Genomic DNA, 18,418 nt, shown 5'->3' on the forward strand with positions numbered 1-18,418 from the left:
GATAAGCAATACTAGAATATAAGAAATAAGAAATAGCCATACCTTCAGAAGGTTTTGCCTTCTTGTTCTTTACTAACTCTAAGTATTCTGAGCAATTCCTCTTTCAGTGCCCATCCTTCAGACAATGGAAACATTTTCCCTTGTCTGCAGAAGTTGCTTCTGCCTTCTTCTTTGGTTGGCTCTTTTTGCCCACTCTACCAGAAGGACCAGGGGCGGAAGTTGGCTTCTTCTTGTTGTTGTTCTTCTTCTTGTTCTTATCAGATAAAGAAGAAGCAACAAGTGCCACTTCTTTGCCCTTCTTGCCTGGCATATTGCCTTGAGCAATGACAAGAATATTAAGAAGACTAGCCCCAGTGCATTCTTGTTTTGTCATATGGAAGTTTGTAATAAAACTTCCCAAAGACTCTGGCAAGAATTGAAGAATCAGATCTGTCTATAGAGAAAAGTCCATGGAAAAATCCAATGCCTCCAGCTGCTCTATAAGCCGTATCATGGTATGGATATGTTCTCCCACATCTTGGCCTTCATGCATCTTCATCCTAAACAGTTATTTAGATATCTCATATCTAGCCATCCTACTATTTTCACCAAACAACTCTTGAAGGTGACTCAGTATTTCAGGAGAAGTTTGCATTTTCTCATGCTGCTTCTGTAACTAATTAGTCATTAAAGCAAGCATGTAGCACTTGACTTGCATGTCATCTTCATGCCACTTTCTCAAAGTGTCATGCTCTTCTTCTGTGGCCTCTGTTGGTAATGGATCAAGAATTTTAGGATCAAGAATGTATCCTATACACTTAAGATTGAGAATAATTCTCAAATTTTTAAGCCAATCAGAGAAGTTAGGTCCTGTGAGCCTATTTTCATCTAGTATGCATGATAAAGGGTTGGACCTTTATGCCATATTATCAGATGTAATAACCGTAGAAAAAGCAAAATTCAAATTAGTTATCTTGTATCAAGTAAATTAGCCATCAATATGATCATGGTCTCTTAATCAAATTGATCATCTCACTAACTTGGCGAATCCTACACTTCCATAGTAGAAAATGGAAATCCTAGTTGGATGGATTTCTAGTGGATGATTGAATTCTTATGTATTGTTAAACATCCTCAAATCACATTTTATTAAATACTTTTAATTGCACATAAGTGAATAACATTTATTCATCACATCTCATGTGAAACTCAATCATTAGTTTTGGCCCCTAATGCTCGAAGCCTCAGGTACATCCATTCTTGGCCTATCTTGCATTAGTTAAGTCGAGCCCACTAGGTCAGTAAGTATGGAAGTTTGTACCTTAATGACCTCAAGTACATCCATTCTTGATCACCAAAGTACCCACATACTCACAACATTGCATGCTTAACAATTAAATTTAAAAAATCTCTGAGACCACAAAAATCACCCCTATGTAACCATAGCCGACAGTTAAGTGTCTAAAATTTTCAAATTTAATTGCCCTAATGGAGAGCCATGATATAATTACCATAATTATACCATTACCAACTTAATCATTTAATTGGAAGATTTTGTGATCGACTTAATTACTATTAAGGTCTCACTTTGCACATTATCCATTTTGGCATGCATATATCACTTATCAGCATCCATCTATACATATCTCATGCATACATGGATAATTAAATAAAATTATATGATCATGGACTTTCTAAGGGATTCAATTCTAAGCCACCAAGAATTGAATTAGGGCATTTCCTAGGTGTATTTCATTTATTCTATTACAAGAGTTGTTGAAGGAGTACATTAATTAACACCTTGATCTTGACTTTCTCCCACTAGTCTCACCAATGCTCTTGATGTCTTTGTCCTTCTTGCAATCCAATTACAAAGTAACCCTTGGCATACCAAGGAAAATTTACAAGAAATTGGACTTTAGAATCCTTAAATAAATGAAAATATATCCTATGTAATATAACTTTTATAATACATGCCACTATATATAAAATTAATTATTACATCCCTACGAAAAATAAAAGAATTAAATCCAATCACATTGGTCTTTTATTATCCATGATCATCCATAATGCATATTAATATTTAACAATTAAATATAAATAGACATGCAAAATCAAATTGAATATCACATACTCAATTTAAAACTCAATTTGAATCTCATTCAAATTAATTTTCAATTTAGAAACTTTTTCCAAATTTAATTTTCATGAAATAATTTTTAAAATTTATTTGTATGATTGGAAATCCTAATTGAACCATTCAATTAGGTCTAGGCTTGATTTTGGGTCACAAATTATACAACAATTGCATAAAAACGCTTAAAATCAGCCAAAAAAATGCCCCGGCAGAAAGAAACACGCCCCTGACCTAGTTACACCCCTAGGAACGCATTTTACACGGGCCGTGTAGCAAAACACGCCTCTGGGCACTCTAAAGCACAAGCTATGTTGCGAGACACGCCCCTGGGAGCGTGAAAGCATGGGCCATGTAGCGAGACACGCCCGGGCTCTGCTCAGCAATACCCAAAACACGGCATGTGGCTTGGGACACGCCCAAGCCATGTTCTTTAAGGTAGAATGCTTTTTCTAGGGCTTCTCCAATCCGAATCTAATCCAAATTGACCAAACCACTTCCAATCATACAATTAAGTCCCATAAACAATCCTAATGGCAAATATAGTGGCTCTGATACCAATTGAAGGCAGTGGGAAGTGTGGATTAGGGATTTAAAGGTTGGATTTCAAAAATTTTTCTAGGGTTTAATGCATACATACCAAGCTTGTTATGCACCTAACCAACCTTAAACACCCAAAGGCATGCCAAAACACACTTTTAACATGCATTAATCATTCATTTACCATCAAGGATTATTGTTTAATAATTAAACACATTAAACCCTAACTGTTTTGAGGACTCTAATCTCTTGAGGTGTAGAATTGTAACACCCCTGATTTTTTATATATTATTATTGGGGTTCGTGTAGGTATCCTCAATTCGCGGAAATTCGGAATGTTGTCCTGGACTGTGAATTTCCTAGCAGACCAGCTACCGAAAAAGTCTCCGAATTGGATCGAGGTTTTGGCTACCCCACCATTGTCAGGCATCCCGAGCGCGTTCCCGAAGTCGGAATCGGCAAAGGTAAACCCGAACCTTGCTTTTTCGTAATTTTCTAGTGTTTAAATAGGATTGAAAATCCATAAAATATTCATGGTAGCTTAGAAAATTACGATTCTTTTTGCAATAGCTTAGTAATATTTCTAAGGATCGCAGGGCAGAGTTTTATAATTTTTAGAGCTTATTTGAGCAGTTTTTGCAAAAATGATCAATTATAAGGACTAAATTGAAATTTTACATATTGTGATGAATGATTGATTTGATGGGCGGGAGGGCTGTGTGATGTGATTGAGTTGTGGATATATGGATTGTGGATATAGAAGTGTGTTTTGAGCCCTTTTGCAGGTTGGGTAGGTCCTAGGTATAGGGGAGACTCTGCCGGATTTTCGGCACGACTTAGGACGTATTGGGTCTTTTCTTGATTTGTATTGAGTCATTTGTATTAAATAATTGCAATATAATTGTCAGGTGAGCCGGGACAGCCTTCTTCCTCCGCCCAGCCGCCACAGTGATTGCCGTCAAGTCTGTGAGTAAAATATTAATTTTAACTGTAATTTCGATATTATTATATGTTCAGCATGCCCATGCATCACTTATATGCATATATTTATGTAGTTAAACTCTAGGCACGAATTATGTTGCATTGATAACTGTTAATGTGCCATGAGTGTTGTTGTGGTAATTTGGAGCAGTGTGCGTGCGTTGGCGTGCGTGTGATGTGGTGTGGACTATGGATAGGACGGGTAGACACGGCTTGAGTTCTTGGGGGACCGGTCCTTCTGGTAGACACGGCTTGAGTTCTTCGGGACCCCGATTTGGTATTTAAGTGGAAGTCCGAAATGAGTTCTTCAGGCACCAGATTGGATTTAAGAGAGTCAGATAGGATCAGCTCCCATATACTATGAATGATGTTACAGGGTGTGTGAGTGCTCCAAATTACCTTTTTGATGCTAAGATGTGAATATGGTGTTGATGTTGCATTTCACTCTACAGGTTGCATTAGTTTCAGATAGTTATAGAGATTATAGTTAAGATTGATATTTTACTCTGAGTCGAACGCTCACTCCTGTTCAAAAATTTTTACCTGCCCCCGGAGGATATTTTATTCTGGATTAACCTGCTTTTCTACGTCGCAGGTTGTTTATCAATATTTGTGTAATTTTATTTACTCCTAGAATTTCCGCATGTGTTAGAAGTATTTATTGATTATGGTCTGTAATATTATTATCATGTTGGACCTGTAAACGTATAATGATATGCATGTTTGATGGATTGGATGAGGGAGCTGAGCTCCCATTTATTATTATGAGGATATGAGTATGTGGAGGGTGAGCTGAGCTCCCCAATTGAGTATTTATTGTGTTTACAGGTCGGGTGAGTCGAAAACTCCCCGTTGAAAAGTCCATTTTATGGCCGGACTCTGTCCGTTTGTTTTCTGATATCGCCCAAATGGGCCTTAGAGTTGGGTTAATGAACAGTTAGGCTTACTACGGGCCTCGGGGGCTTTAGGCTGGCCCAGGTCCTAGTGCCGGTCCGGCCCATAGGTTGGGTCGTGACAAATGTGGTATCAGAGCCGGACTCCCTCCAGTACGAGTGGGTGCGAGGACGCCCCCAGCGGAAGTTGGTGGGTTGTAACGGACTGTGGGGACGGCGATACGTAACGCCTGCAGGTGCCGCCCGTCCCACATCGGAAATGGGAGAAGGGAATCTGGGCCATATATGTGGGTCACCTAAATCGGTCAGCGCTTTGGGGAGCGAAACCTCCCAAGGGACAAATCCGTGAGGCCCACGGGACATAGCGGACAATACCGATCGGGCTGGTCAGTCGTTACAATGTGGTATCGTGAGCTTAGGCTCAGTTCTTAGGGAATGTTTGTCTAAAATGTTGGGAAGAGTCTACTAGGAGTCACATGCGAGTATAGGATTCTGCTTTCCTTTTCTGTAATTCTTTGTTTCTAGATTCTACGTTATACCTCGGGAAATATAAGATTACCTCGCTTAGTGTCTTGATTTTCGTGGAGTACATGAAATGTGAAATAGAGTTAGTAGACATGTGAGATCTATCATGAGGATACGTACTCCAAGAAATGTTATATTTTTGTCGATGGGTTTAAATGGTGTGCCCATTTCTGTAAGACAAGAGTACATAAAAGTGAGTCTTAAAAGTACAGTTGCCCTAGATAAGGATGAGGATACCACTCATCGGTCATCAGTAGATGACCCAATGTAATAAGTTTGTGATAATAGAAGATTCAGAGAGATAAGAAATTAGGAGACCTAGTCCAGCCGACGTATCGTAGTAACTATACAATGTTCTCGATGTCCGCTCCGTAGCTGCAGACATGATCGACATGAGATTATTGTGTAGAGTGCGTGCATCCGTGGTGCTCCATAATGAGGGTGTTTGAGATGGCTTCTATTTTGGTATGCGATGCAGTAGTTCTATATTTGCAGAGGAGTTGGGAACTCGGCTAAGAGTCTAGAGTTAGAATATTGAAAGGTCACAGTTGGGTGATAACTAGAGTCGATGACTCGCCACTCCAAAGAGCTAGAGTTACATCAAGAGTTGCCATCGCACTGCAGGTTTTGGACTAGTTGCAAAGTAAAGGTGACACTTATAGAGTGAGAATAGTATACCTTGTGTGTATCAAGATGGAATAAAGTACAACTCTACTACCTAGAAGGTCGAAACTATGAATTGATGATTTATAGAGCTATGATATGATAAAAGAGTCATTAACTTGACATGGTTCTGGCAAGGTGGTAGATGTAGTACCTTTGTTGCAGCAAGTTAGGATATAGTCCTATCTTTTCAGAATGGATCGAAGGTTATTACTGATAATGATGACTTATGGAATAGTGTCCCAGATGGGACTGTAGAGTGTGGTAGAGAGTAGTTGGCTCGGGTATCCTGGAGAGGATACAAGTTCCATTATAGGAATCATATATAATCAGATCACGATGGATGTAAATCCTTTGAATTGGATGACGGGTTTGGGTGCCCGAAATCTTAAGTTTTGGAATTGAGTAAACATGGAAAATAATAATAATAATAATAATAGTGTTAAGAGTAATAAATTAGCGAAGATAAATCACAGAAGGCCAATGGATAAAGAAAGTGCAGAATGAAAGTTTGGGCAATTGATTGCAGATGCAATATAATCTAAATGCTAGTGGAAGTACTAGCTAGAGTGGTCAAAGGACCAAATCAGTAGCAGACATATGATACGCGATAGAGACTCAAAGATATAGTTAGCAATACATGTATTATGTTAGGAAGAAGAATGGAACCGGGGATAGAATAGTCAAGTTCTATTTTGGGTAAGACAAAGGAAATAAATGAAAGGACAACCTAAGAGCGCATAATAAAAGGAACAAAGTTAAGATATAGGATAGGCTAAGTGTTATTCTTGGCAAGGAGAATGACAAGGATGGAAAACCCAAAATGGGACCACATTAGTGAGAAAAGTGATGGAGGTATGGAATACAATAATAATGAGTAAATGTTAGAAGGTGTGCGATGGTATTGCGGACTACCTAAATAGGTAGAGAAAGAGAAGTTAGTAAGCAGTAAGTTGAATAAAAGTCAGTCTAAGGGATCAAATAGGTATGATGAGAGGAAAAGAATGATAGATAATGACACATAGGTTTTAGGTTAGACTTTTGAGATAGTGAGAAGGTAGTTAGAGGTTCGTTATGAATGTCAGGCAAACATTTTTAGTGTGATCAACAGAATCACTTTGTAGTGAAGCAATAACGACGGGACAATAGTAGGGGTAGAGCGAAAAGTGACAAGTCCGGATGGTTATAAATCAAGTAGAAAGTTCAAGGATCAAATTAATGACCCTAGATAAGGGTGGAATTAGTGTTGGAATAATTTATTAGTGAGAGAAATCTTTCAGGAATCAACAAAAGTTAATGGCACAATAAAAACGATGATAGATATGAATCATAGGTCGAGTATAAGTAAAGTTAATAAATTATAAAATATTATGTCAAGAAGGAAAATGGTACGGTAAAGGGTTCATGCAGATGATACCTTATAGGTAGAGCATAATTGTGCTAGGAGATGATGAAATTTGGAGAGAAAGACCAAGAAACTTAGGTGAAACGTTATAATATGACAATCGGGTGTAGTTGAATATAAGAGGATATTTTCTTTCTTTTCAAGTTTAGCTTGTGCTTTTGGTTCTAGAAGGTTATATAAGGAAATGCAGCTGAGTCAAGGAGACCTAGTTATTGAGAGTTTAGTAGGCACAAATTCATACATAATTTCACGATATGAGAATGACGGTAAGTGCATACCTAGTATTAAGTATGAAAGGACGATGCAGTAATGACAGAGTTAAATTGAGTTAGCTACTAAGGCTTGCAAACTGTTTTAAACTATGAGTGGAGGAAGTACTATTTATGGTTGAGATTCAATAGATGAAATTGTTGCTTGATGGGTAATTTGAGGTTGAAGTTTAGAAAGCTATGGGCGGATATATGATTATATTAATGAGAATGAACACGTGAACTATCTTGTATGTAATTAAGGCATGACACATATTTCCTACAGCCGTGTTATATCAGATGGAACATATAGTTTATGGGGCTCATATTCATCCAGGATAAGCAATTTCCTACTAAGGCTGATAGGGAATGATAATGTTCTGATAGTTAAGTTGGAAAAAAAAAAAGGGGATACAAGAAAAAAAAAAAATTTCTATGGGTAATTATAAGTGTTACATAAGGTGAAGAATGTGCTGGTAGGAGTAAATCATAGGGTTAGAATTCTTGAAGTAATGAAACTAGTATTCAAGATAAGACTAAGAAATAAAAAGAAAGTTAAAGTTGATGATGGGATAGACATCTTTGAAGGAAAAGGTGTAAGGATGAGATAGGACTAAAATTAAGGAATAAGTACAGCAGGTTGAAATGATACCAACAATACCAAAAATAGGAAAAGGGAAGTGGATAAGATGCAAAGGACAGGAAGAGAGCTCGATAGAGTCAGTTATAATGATGAGGATAAGGAGTGTCTAACCACTGCCCTGTGTTAACACTACCTATGAGCGGTGAAGGATACACCGTGTACTGTGACGCCTCCAGAGTTGGCCTAGGGTGTGTTTTGATGCGGAATGGAAAAGTAGTGGCTTATGCTTCAAGGCAGCTGAAGAGGCATGAGCAGAACTATCCCACCCATGATTTGGAAATGGCGGCTGTATTCTTTGCACTAAAAATCTGGAGACACTACCTGTATGGTGAAGTGTGCGAGATATACACCGACCATAAGAGTTTGAAGTACATCTTCCAACAGAGGGATTTAAACTTGAGACAGAGGAGATGGATGAAGCTTCTGGAAGACTATGATTGCCCCATCCAGTACCACCCTGGGAAGGCCAATGTAGTAGCAGATGTTTTAAGCAGAAAATCTTCTGGCAGTTTGGCGCATATTTCAAAGAGAGAAGAGACTGATTCAGAGGTACATGAGTTGATGGATCAAGGTTTAATCCTAGATCTTTCAGATGATGGGGTATTGTTGGCTCACTTTTCAGTGAGGCCAGACTTGAGGGACAGAGTTAGAGTTTCCCAGCACAGAGACCAACAATTGATGAAGATCATAGAAAGAGTACAGCAAGGTGAAGGTGGTGAGTTTGGGTTTGCCAATGATGGCGCCCTAGTGCAAGGTTCTAGGATATGTGTGCCCGATGTTGACTACCTCAGTAATTAAATAATGCGAGAGGGACACTATACACCATGCAGATTCACCTGTGTTCCACCAAGATGTACCATGATGTGAAAGATAGCTATTGGTGGAATGGCATGAAGAGAGACATAGCCGACTTTGTGTCCAAGTGCTTGACTTGTCAGAAGGTGAAGTTTGAACACCGAGACCGTCAAGGAAGCTGCAAGAGCTCCTATCCCGAATGGAAGTGGGAAATGAGTACTATGGATTTTGTGGTAGGTTGCCTCGTACCACGCGAGGATATGATTCGATATGGGTAATTGTAGACCGCTTGACCAAATCAGCTCACTTCTTACAGAAGACTACATACTGCGGGCACAGTATGCGGCTCTACATTCGAGAAATAGTCGATTGCATGGAGTTCCGCCCATAATATCGGCAGGGTCCCGATTCACTTCTCGATTTTGGAGAAAGTTGCAGAGGCACTTGGCACACGTTGAACTTCGATGCGGCTTTCCACCCTCGAGACGGGACGGTCGAAAGGACGATCCAAACATCGGAAGACATGCTTCGCATGAGTGTTTTGGATTTTGGAGGTCAATGGGATGAGCGGCTAGCTTTAGTGGAGTTTGCCTACAACAACGATTATCACTCCAAAGATAGGGATGGCACCCTATGAGGCACTATATGGAAGAAAGTGTAGGTCTCCTCTGTGTTGGACAGAAATGGGGGAAGCAAGGGTGCATGATGTAGACCTAGTGCAGTACACTTCAGAGGTAGTTCCTTTAATCAGGGAACGAGAGGCGACTTTGATGAAGCGAAAAGTTATGCACTCCAGACGGAGGGATGTGGAGTTTGCGATGGCGACTATGTATTCTGAAGGTATCTCCAATGAAGGAGTCATGAGATTCGGAAAGAAGGGCAAGTTGGCACCTCAGTATATCGGACATTTTGAGGTTACGGATAGAGTTGGAGCAGTTGCCTACCGGTTGGAGCTACCACCCAACCTCTCTCACGTTCATCCCGTGTTTCACATCTCCATGCTCAGGAAATACATTCCCGATCCTTCTCATGTACTGCAGCCGGATGTGATAGAGCTAAAAGAAAATTTGACATTTGAGGAGCAGCCTGTAGCCATAGTGGACTACCAAGTGAGACAGCTGAGATCAAAACAGATCCCTATGGTTAAGGTTTTGTGGAGGAGTCAGTCGGTGGAAGAGTGCACCTGGAAGTCAGAACGGGACATGCGTAGCAAGTACCCTTATTTGTTCAATGTATAATCATGTGCTTTATTCTGCCTTGTGTAAAAATTCGAGGACGAATTTTCTGTAAGGGGGGAAGAATGTAACACCCCTGATTTTTTATATATTATTATTGGGGTTCGTGTAGGTATCCTCAATTCGCGGAAATTCGGCGTTGTCCTGATCGTGAATTTCCGCCGCATGCACTAGCTACCAAAGTCTCCGATTGGATCGAGGTTTTGGCTACCCCACCATTGTCGGGCATCGGCGCGTTCCCGAAGTCGGAATCGGCAAAGGTAAACCCGAACCTTGCTTTTTCGTAATTTTCTAGTGTTTAAATAGGATTGAAAATCCATAAAATATTCATGGTAGCTTAGAAAATTACGATTCTTTTTGCAATAGCTTAGTAATATTTCTAAGGATCGCAGGGCAGAGTTTTATAATTTTTAGAGCTTATTTGAGCAGTTTTTGCAAAAATGATCAATTATAAGGACTAAATTGAAATTTTACATATTGTGATGAATGATTGATTTGATGGGCCCAGGAGGGGCTGTGTGATGTGATTGAGTTGTGGATATATGGATTGTGGATATAGAAGTGTGTTTTGAGCCCTTTTGCAGGTTGGGTAGGTCCTAGGTATAGGGGAGACTCTGCCGGATTTTCGGCACGACTTAGGACGTATTGGGTCTTTTCTTGATTTGTATTGAGTCATTTGTATTAAATAATTGCAATATAATTGTCAGGTGAGCGGAATGACCTTCTTCCTCCGCCCGCCACGGTGATTGCCGTCAAAGTCTGTGAGTAAAATATTAATTTTAATCGTAATTTCGATATTATTATATGTTCGATGCCCATGCATCACTTATATGCATATATTTATGTAGTTAAACTCTAGGCACGAATTATGTTGCATTGATAACTGTTAATGTGCCATGAGTGTTGTTGTGGTAATTTGGAGCAGTGTGCGTGCGTTGGCGTGCGTGTGATGTGGTGTGGACTATGGATAGGACGGGTAGACACGTATAGGGTTCTTCGATGGGACCCGGTCCTTCGGGTTAGACACGGCTTGAGTTCTTCATTTGGGACCCCGATTTGGTATTTAAGTGGAAGTCCGAAATGAGTTCTTCACGCACTGCATTGGATTTAAGAGAGTCAGATAGGATCGGCTCCATATACTATGAATGATGTTACAGGGTGTGTGAGTGCTCCAAATTACCTTTTTGATGCTAAGATGTGAATATGGTGTTGATGTTGCATTTCACTCTACAGGTTGCATTAGTTTCAGATAGTTATAGAGATTATAGTTAAGATTGATATTTTACTCTCTGAGTCGAACGCTCACTCCTGTTCAAAAATTTTTACAGGCCACAGGAGGATATTTTATTCTGGATTAACCTGCTTTTCTACTTCGCAGGTTGTTTATCAATATTTGTGTAATTTTATTTACTCCTAGAATTTCCGCATGTGTTAGAAGTATTTATTGATTATGGTCTGTAATATTATTATCATGTTGGACACAGCGTATAATGATATGCATGTTTGATGGATTGGATGAGGGAGCTGAGCTCCCATTTATTATTATGAGGATATGAGTATGTGGAGGGTGAGCTGAGCTCCCCAATTGAGTATTTATTGTGTTTACAGGTCGGGTGAGTCGAAAACTCCCCGTTGGAAAGTCCATTTTATGGCCGGACTCTGTCCGTTTGTTTTCTTGATACTGGGCCCAAATGGGCCTTAGAGTTGGGTTAATGAACAGTTAGGCTTACTACGGGCCTCGGGGGCTTTAGGCTGGCCCAGGTCCTAGTGCCGGTCCGGCCCATAGGTTGGGTCGTGACAAGAATCAACTTCTTGCTCCCTTTGGAAGTCTCAATAGTGCTAATTGGAACTCCTCTAGCTTGTCCACAATAAGCACCACCATGCTCCACCAATGGCAGCCCCAATTCTCTCTTTTTGTGATTAGCCAACCACTAAACTTGAGGGTTTTGCTTTAGGTGAGGTTATATTGGATGTAGCTAGCAAGGAACACTTCCTAGTATTTTTTATTCAAAGGAAAACAAGTTTTTCCTTATGAATCTATGGAAGAAAAACAAAAGAGGAGAGGACTTCAAGTTGCCATCCAACTTGAGGAAGAAGAAGAAGAATTCAATTCATTTTGTCTTCTTCTTATCTTACATTTATATGCAAGACAAAATGCATTAAATGGAGTGCCACTTGTCATGATCCTATTTAATCTTGCTTTAATGTGTCTTAATCTCATTAAGCCACTTGTCAAGCCTAGATTAAATCATCAAATAATCATCTTCCATCAAGGGAAGACAAGTGGCATACATTTATGAGTGCCACGTGCCACCATCTCATGGTGCCACGTGTCACCATCTGAAAATACCAAAATGCCCTTGTATCCATTTTTGAGTTCTCAACTCAAAATTATAATTTTCTCTCTCAAATTAATTTATATCACATATAAATTAATTAATTAATTAATTAATCTTCATTAATTAATTTCACAATTAAATTTATATTTAAACTCTTTAAATTTAAATCTAATTTATATTATACAACCAATATCTAAGATTTGGTTTCAAGTCATGCTAGGGACTTGCAATCTTATTGCAAACCAAATCTTTTTAATTAATTAATTAAACTATTTAATTAATCAATAAAATCATTATATACTTGGTGGTTATTTTGTGTAGGTGTGTGACTTACTAGGATCATTACTAATTGGCAATGAGAAATGATATTTACTCTTAATATCATTGGAACTCTTTCAGACCGTAAATAATTTATCTAAATCATTTTAAGTATCTCATAGACCATGGTTGACACCTAGCATAGCATGTCATGGCTACCCAATTAGTAATGAGGAACAACTTAAATATGAACCTTTAATCACACATCACCGTGCACTAAAATCTCTCCGTATTATGTTCCAATCCCATTAAGGGTCATGGTAGAGTCAAACCCCTTATCATGGAATCTTATGCACTCATTTAAAATCTAATTCTTGACATATTAGACATTACTTTCAAGAAACATCTTTCCTGACAAAGTCATTTATCCTAGCCAGGAACTTAATCTTATCAAGAACAGCTCAAATCCGCATAGGACTTTTAAGCCTGTTTACTCAAGGCTATGGATTCCCTCTTGATTGAACACATGTCCCAACATATGACCGATCTGAGCCAACACATACCGAATATCCATACACAGTACAGATATGTGAATGGTATCAAACTCAAACCATCCATATAAGAGACAATCATGTCATCTCAGGTCTAAGGATTATATGCACTAGTATGACAAAGATAACATTTTATTGACTCGAGTAAACGCCATGTTCATGTTATCTGTCTGTGATAAATTCGACCTACTTATCATATAAGTGCTCACTGTGTTTATCCCAATATCTCATATCAGATGGTATGAGACTCACCATTCCATATACATCAGTATCTCATACTGATCAATAGAGATAAATAGAGGTGACAACTCTTTGGATATAATGTGCCCGCCAAAATATCTTTTAGTTGCGAACTCTGATTTATAGCAAATGTCCCATATATTCTGTCACTCATATTCTTATCTCATAAGAATAGAATATATAACATATTGCTAATGGATAATTTCAAATAAATATGATATGAAACATACAACAGTTAAATGAAATGTTAATTGCCATTAAAATATTTACAATATCATTTACAAGGTACAAGATTAGTGTATGCTCTAGGGCACATACAACTAACAATAGTTTAAATATACCCTTGTATATTGTAATTTTGATGTAATTAATGACTATATGTATGTAAAAATATTTGAGCAGTTGTATAAAAACAATGTAAATTTCTATTTTGTTATCCAATGAATGTAATTTTGCAAATATGGATTCTTTTAAATGTGAATAGAGAATACTTTTGTTGAATTATGATTTGATGAGATGTGGATTTTTATGGGTTGTGAATTATTATACTGCACAGGTTTAAATAGGTTTTTTAAAATTTTTTTTATTGTTGAAAATTCAGCCATTACCATGTCGATTTTTCTCAAAATTTTTCTTTAAGTTTAAAATGCTTATTTTAAATTCTTAATGATTTTCACAGTAATTTTTCTCAACTTTTATTCAATAAGTTTACTTGAAAATGAATTTGAATTGTTTAAAATCCCTTGTAGTATGTTTAATGGATTATCGGTAGACGGAGTTCGATAATACATTAAACATATTACAGGGTCATGTCATATCTTACGGAAGGGTAAGGTGTGACAAATTTTCTTTTTATTAATTATTTTCTTTAAGCACCTTTAATAAACATCATATTATTTCATTATATAATAGATTTTTCAATTTCTTTTCTATTATTATTTCTTTTTAATTTGCATTGAGTGACCATTGTGTAATAAAATTAATGTGATAAAAAAATGTTCATAGACTACTAAAATAAATAATCATTATGTAATAAAAAAATTTCATTATATAATATGCAAATTGCAACAACATAAAACACAAACAAGAAATCAATTTTTTTTTTATAATCAAAATCAATAATTGAGAGACTCTTTAATTTAATAAATTAATTTCTTTTTCTTGATTCTTCTTGTTTCACATACAAAACTTTAGTAATAGAAGATGTTGTAAAGGTTTTGTGATTGACAGGCAATTTTCATTAAAGTGAAAAGTGGGGTATCACTTTAATTTTGGGAGAAAATAAAAAAAAAATCTTTTACTTTTGAAAAATTTAGAAAAAAATTGTTTTACCACTTCTAATTCAGAAATTCAGGGTTACGTGTGAGGAAAGTAGTAGGCACCCCATTTTGTCTCTCAACAAGATAGGTAGATTTAATAATGTGCTTTGATAAACTAATATCAACAATTTTAAAATGGAGTTTAAGTTATGATTTTCATTTCTTGTATTTGATTTGAAAAAAAAAAATGCATAAATTCAAGAACACATAAATGTCTCATTATTAGGATAAATCAAATACAAAAGTAAAGCAACCATAATAGTGAATATTGACTCAATTTTTATTTTATTTTATTTTGTTTTTAAAACAATTCTTCTAAAACAGTTTTAAGAAAATAAATGTTAGTTTAGTATTATTAATTTTGAGGAAAAGGAAAGATAGTAACATGTCTTTAAAATAAGGCTTTTAAATTGGACAATGGACAAGTTTAACGAAAGATAACTAAAATTTTAAAGAAAATAAGACCTAAGGAGTATTTTTACTAGAAAAATAAAGAGTGGACCTTAAGTCCTTTATTGAAAAATTAAATTTGCTTAAAATAAAAAGTGGGTAAACAGAAAAATAAAACTTAAACCTTGAGTCATTTGTTAAGTAAAGATTAAATTTGCTCTAAATTAAATTTGCTAGCAGAGAAATAAACTTGCAATTTTACTCAAAATTAAATATATTTTTTATCACATTGTCAGAAGTAAAAAAGCCTTATTTTTATTTGATAAAGGAAAATTTAAATATCTGTGGAGAAGAAACATAAATTTGATTATCTTAAAAAATAGATCTTTAAGAAAATAATATTTTTTCTAATATTAAGGTAAAAAAATATTATTTTTTGAAGAGGGAAATATGATTTATTAAAAAAAATAATTTTATTAAAATGGAGTTAAGTATCAATCAATGTCATGCAGTTACTTTATTTTTCATCTATTATTATTTTTGTTACATTCCTCACTCCACAAATTGCATTCCAATTGTTGAAGAGGTTGAAAGTAAAATACCATCAAGGGTATAAAAATAGTAATTTTAAAATTTTAATCCCTAGATATTATGCATCACATGCAACTTCATTTATCTATTGTAAAATATTACATATTTTGATTGTAAATTTTGTTATTCAATTGCTATTAGTCTATTTGCTTTAAGGAAACTAAAACTATAATCATAAAACTAAAGTTTTAGGAATTTTACCTGAATAGACGTGGAATAATCTAACACAAAATTCGAGAAGCTAAGACCTCCAAATATCAATCCTTTTGTCCGTCCACACGAACAAATAAATCAAAGCTTCAACCTTTCAACCAAAACTCCTTTATGTGCTTTTTCTTTGTTTGGCCAACAATTGCACAAACGAAGGACTCTTATTTTCTATGGTTTTAATCTTTATGGGTGATTAGAGAAACAATTTCTCTAACTTTAATTCAAGAGTAAAACTTCTAATATCTCTTGAATTAAACACAAGAAGAAAGAGTGGAGATAGTATAGCTTGAGAGAAAATGAAGAAGAAAAGAAGTGTTCTTCAATAGTCATGTTCAAATAAAGAAGATGTTGGCTTTATATGCTTTAGGGATTCTCATATCCCTAAAGCATAAAAGAAATCTCTAACATTTAGAGATTCCAAATAAAAAGATGATGGATTATTGTGTTTTAGGGATTCTCATATTCCTATAGTGTTGTATAATCTCTAACATTTAGATATTTAAATCCCTAAACTCAATTAGTGAAGATGAGGTTATCTTCCACTAGTTATTGTTAACTTTACAAGTGTTATCATCTAATTCATTTAATTAGATGGTTTTTCAACATCTTATGGTGCTACTTGTCAAGTTTAAACATTTTAGGGATTTAATCGAATTAAACTACCTTAGGGATCTCCATATCTCTAAAGTATATAGAAATCTCTAACAAGCAATTTGTCAATTTTCTCTCATGGCTTCTTAAGTCATATTAGCAAAATAAATTCTCCTGCCTTATTAATTAATTAAACTTTTTTAGTTAATTAATCAAGTTTATATTTAAATATTTTAAATATTATTTTATGCTAAGAACTTTATAATCTAATTGCAAATTAAATTAATTAATTTTATTAATCAATTAAATTATTTAATTAATTAATCAACTAAATTATTTAATTAATTAATCAAATTAGGAAAAATGAGAGGAAAATGCAAAAAAGGAAAAGAAGAAAAAAAATTGACTACTTGTGAGTATCAATTATATAATTAATATGAATTAATTAAAAATATATAATTAAATTTATATTTATAATTATATTTTAATCTATATTATATTTATAACATATATACTATAATTTATAATTAAAAAAAACTTATTAAATAAGTTTTAAAATTATTTGTCTTAAAAATATGACAATATAAAATTTCAAAATATCTATATAATGAAAATGAAAATTTTAGAATGATGATGTACTAAACTAAAAAATACCTTTAAAAATCTCTTTAATAATAGTCAAAATGGTAATAGCGTGAATATAGATTATAGAACAATAGAAAAGAATGTGAATTATACTAGAATGATTCGATCTTTAGAAATAAAGGAAGCACTTAAGAGAATGAAAGTGGGCAAAGCCTGTGGAATCCGATGAAATACCAATTGAAGTGTGGACGTATTTGGGAGATATGGGAGTAGCATGGTTAACTAAATTATTTAATAAGATTCTAAACTCAAAGAAAATGCCTAATGAATGGAGGAAGAGTATTTTAATATCTATTTTTAAAAATAAGGGAGACATACAGAGTTACTCAAACTATAGGGGAATTAAACTTATGAGCCATACTATGAAGTCGTGGGAGAGGGTTGTGGAGCATCGACTACGTCATGATACTTCTATCTCTCTCAATCAATTTGGTTTCATGCCCGGTCGTTCAACTATGGAAGCGATCTTTCTCATTAGAAGCTTGATGGAGAAATATAGAGATGTGAAGAAAGATCTACACATGGTTTTTATTGATTTGGAGAAGGCTTATGATAGTGTTCCAAGAGAGCTCTTATGGAATGTGTTAGAACAAAAGAGGGTATCTATTAGGTACATACAAGTATTGAAAGATATGTATGAAGGAGCAACTACTATTGTGCGCACAATGCGATGAGACACAAGAGATTTTTCGATCTAAATTGGATTACACCAAGGATCAACTATAAGCCCTTACCTTTTTACATTAGTTTTAAATGAACTGACGAAACATATACAAGAGAGTATTCCTTGGTGCATGATGTTTGCGGATGATATTGTTCTGATAGATGAGACACGAGAAGGAATCAATAGAAAGCTAGAACTTTGGAGAAGTACTATAGAGTCAAAGGGTTTTAAGTTAAGTAGAACGAAGACAGAATACATGCATTGCAAGTTCAGTGAAGGCCAAACTGGTGATAGGGAAGGAGTTAGTTTGAATGGAGTGGTACTGTTCCAAAGTAATCACTTTAAATATCTAGGCTCAGTCCTTCAAGTAGATGAGGGATGTGAGGAGGATGTTAATCATAGGATTAAAGCCGGATGGTTGAAGTGGAGACGTGCCATGGGAGTTTTATGTGATCGTAAGATTCCCAATAAATTGAAAGAAAAATTTTACTGCATGCTGACCATACGACTGCTATGTTATATGGTAGTAAGTGTTGGGCACTGAAAGAGTCGTATGCATCTAAGATAAGAGTTGCAGAG

At 35.7% G+C, this 18,418-nt stretch overlaps 1 long non-coding RNA gene across 1 annotated transcript; it reads left to right on the forward strand.

Moving 5' to 3' along the window:
* The first annotated feature begins 3,016 nt into the window (after positions 1-3,016).
* On the forward strand, positions 3,017-11,829 carry LOC131177520 (uncharacterized). Its single transcript, XR_009146967.1, has 3 exons — positions 3,017-3,117; positions 3,562-3,619; positions 11,370-11,829. It is a non-coding gene; the product is annotated as an uncharacterized LOC131177520 (long non-coding RNA).
* Positions 11,830-18,418: the final 6,589 nt, after the last annotated feature.

This window comes from Hevea brasiliensis, unplaced genomic scaffold (assembly GCF_030052815.1).
Source record: "Hevea brasiliensis isolate MT/VB/25A 57/8 unplaced genomic scaffold, ASM3005281v1 Scaf53, whole genome shotgun sequence".
NCBI lineage: Eukaryota > Viridiplantae > Streptophyta > Magnoliopsida > Malpighiales > Euphorbiaceae > Hevea > Hevea brasiliensis.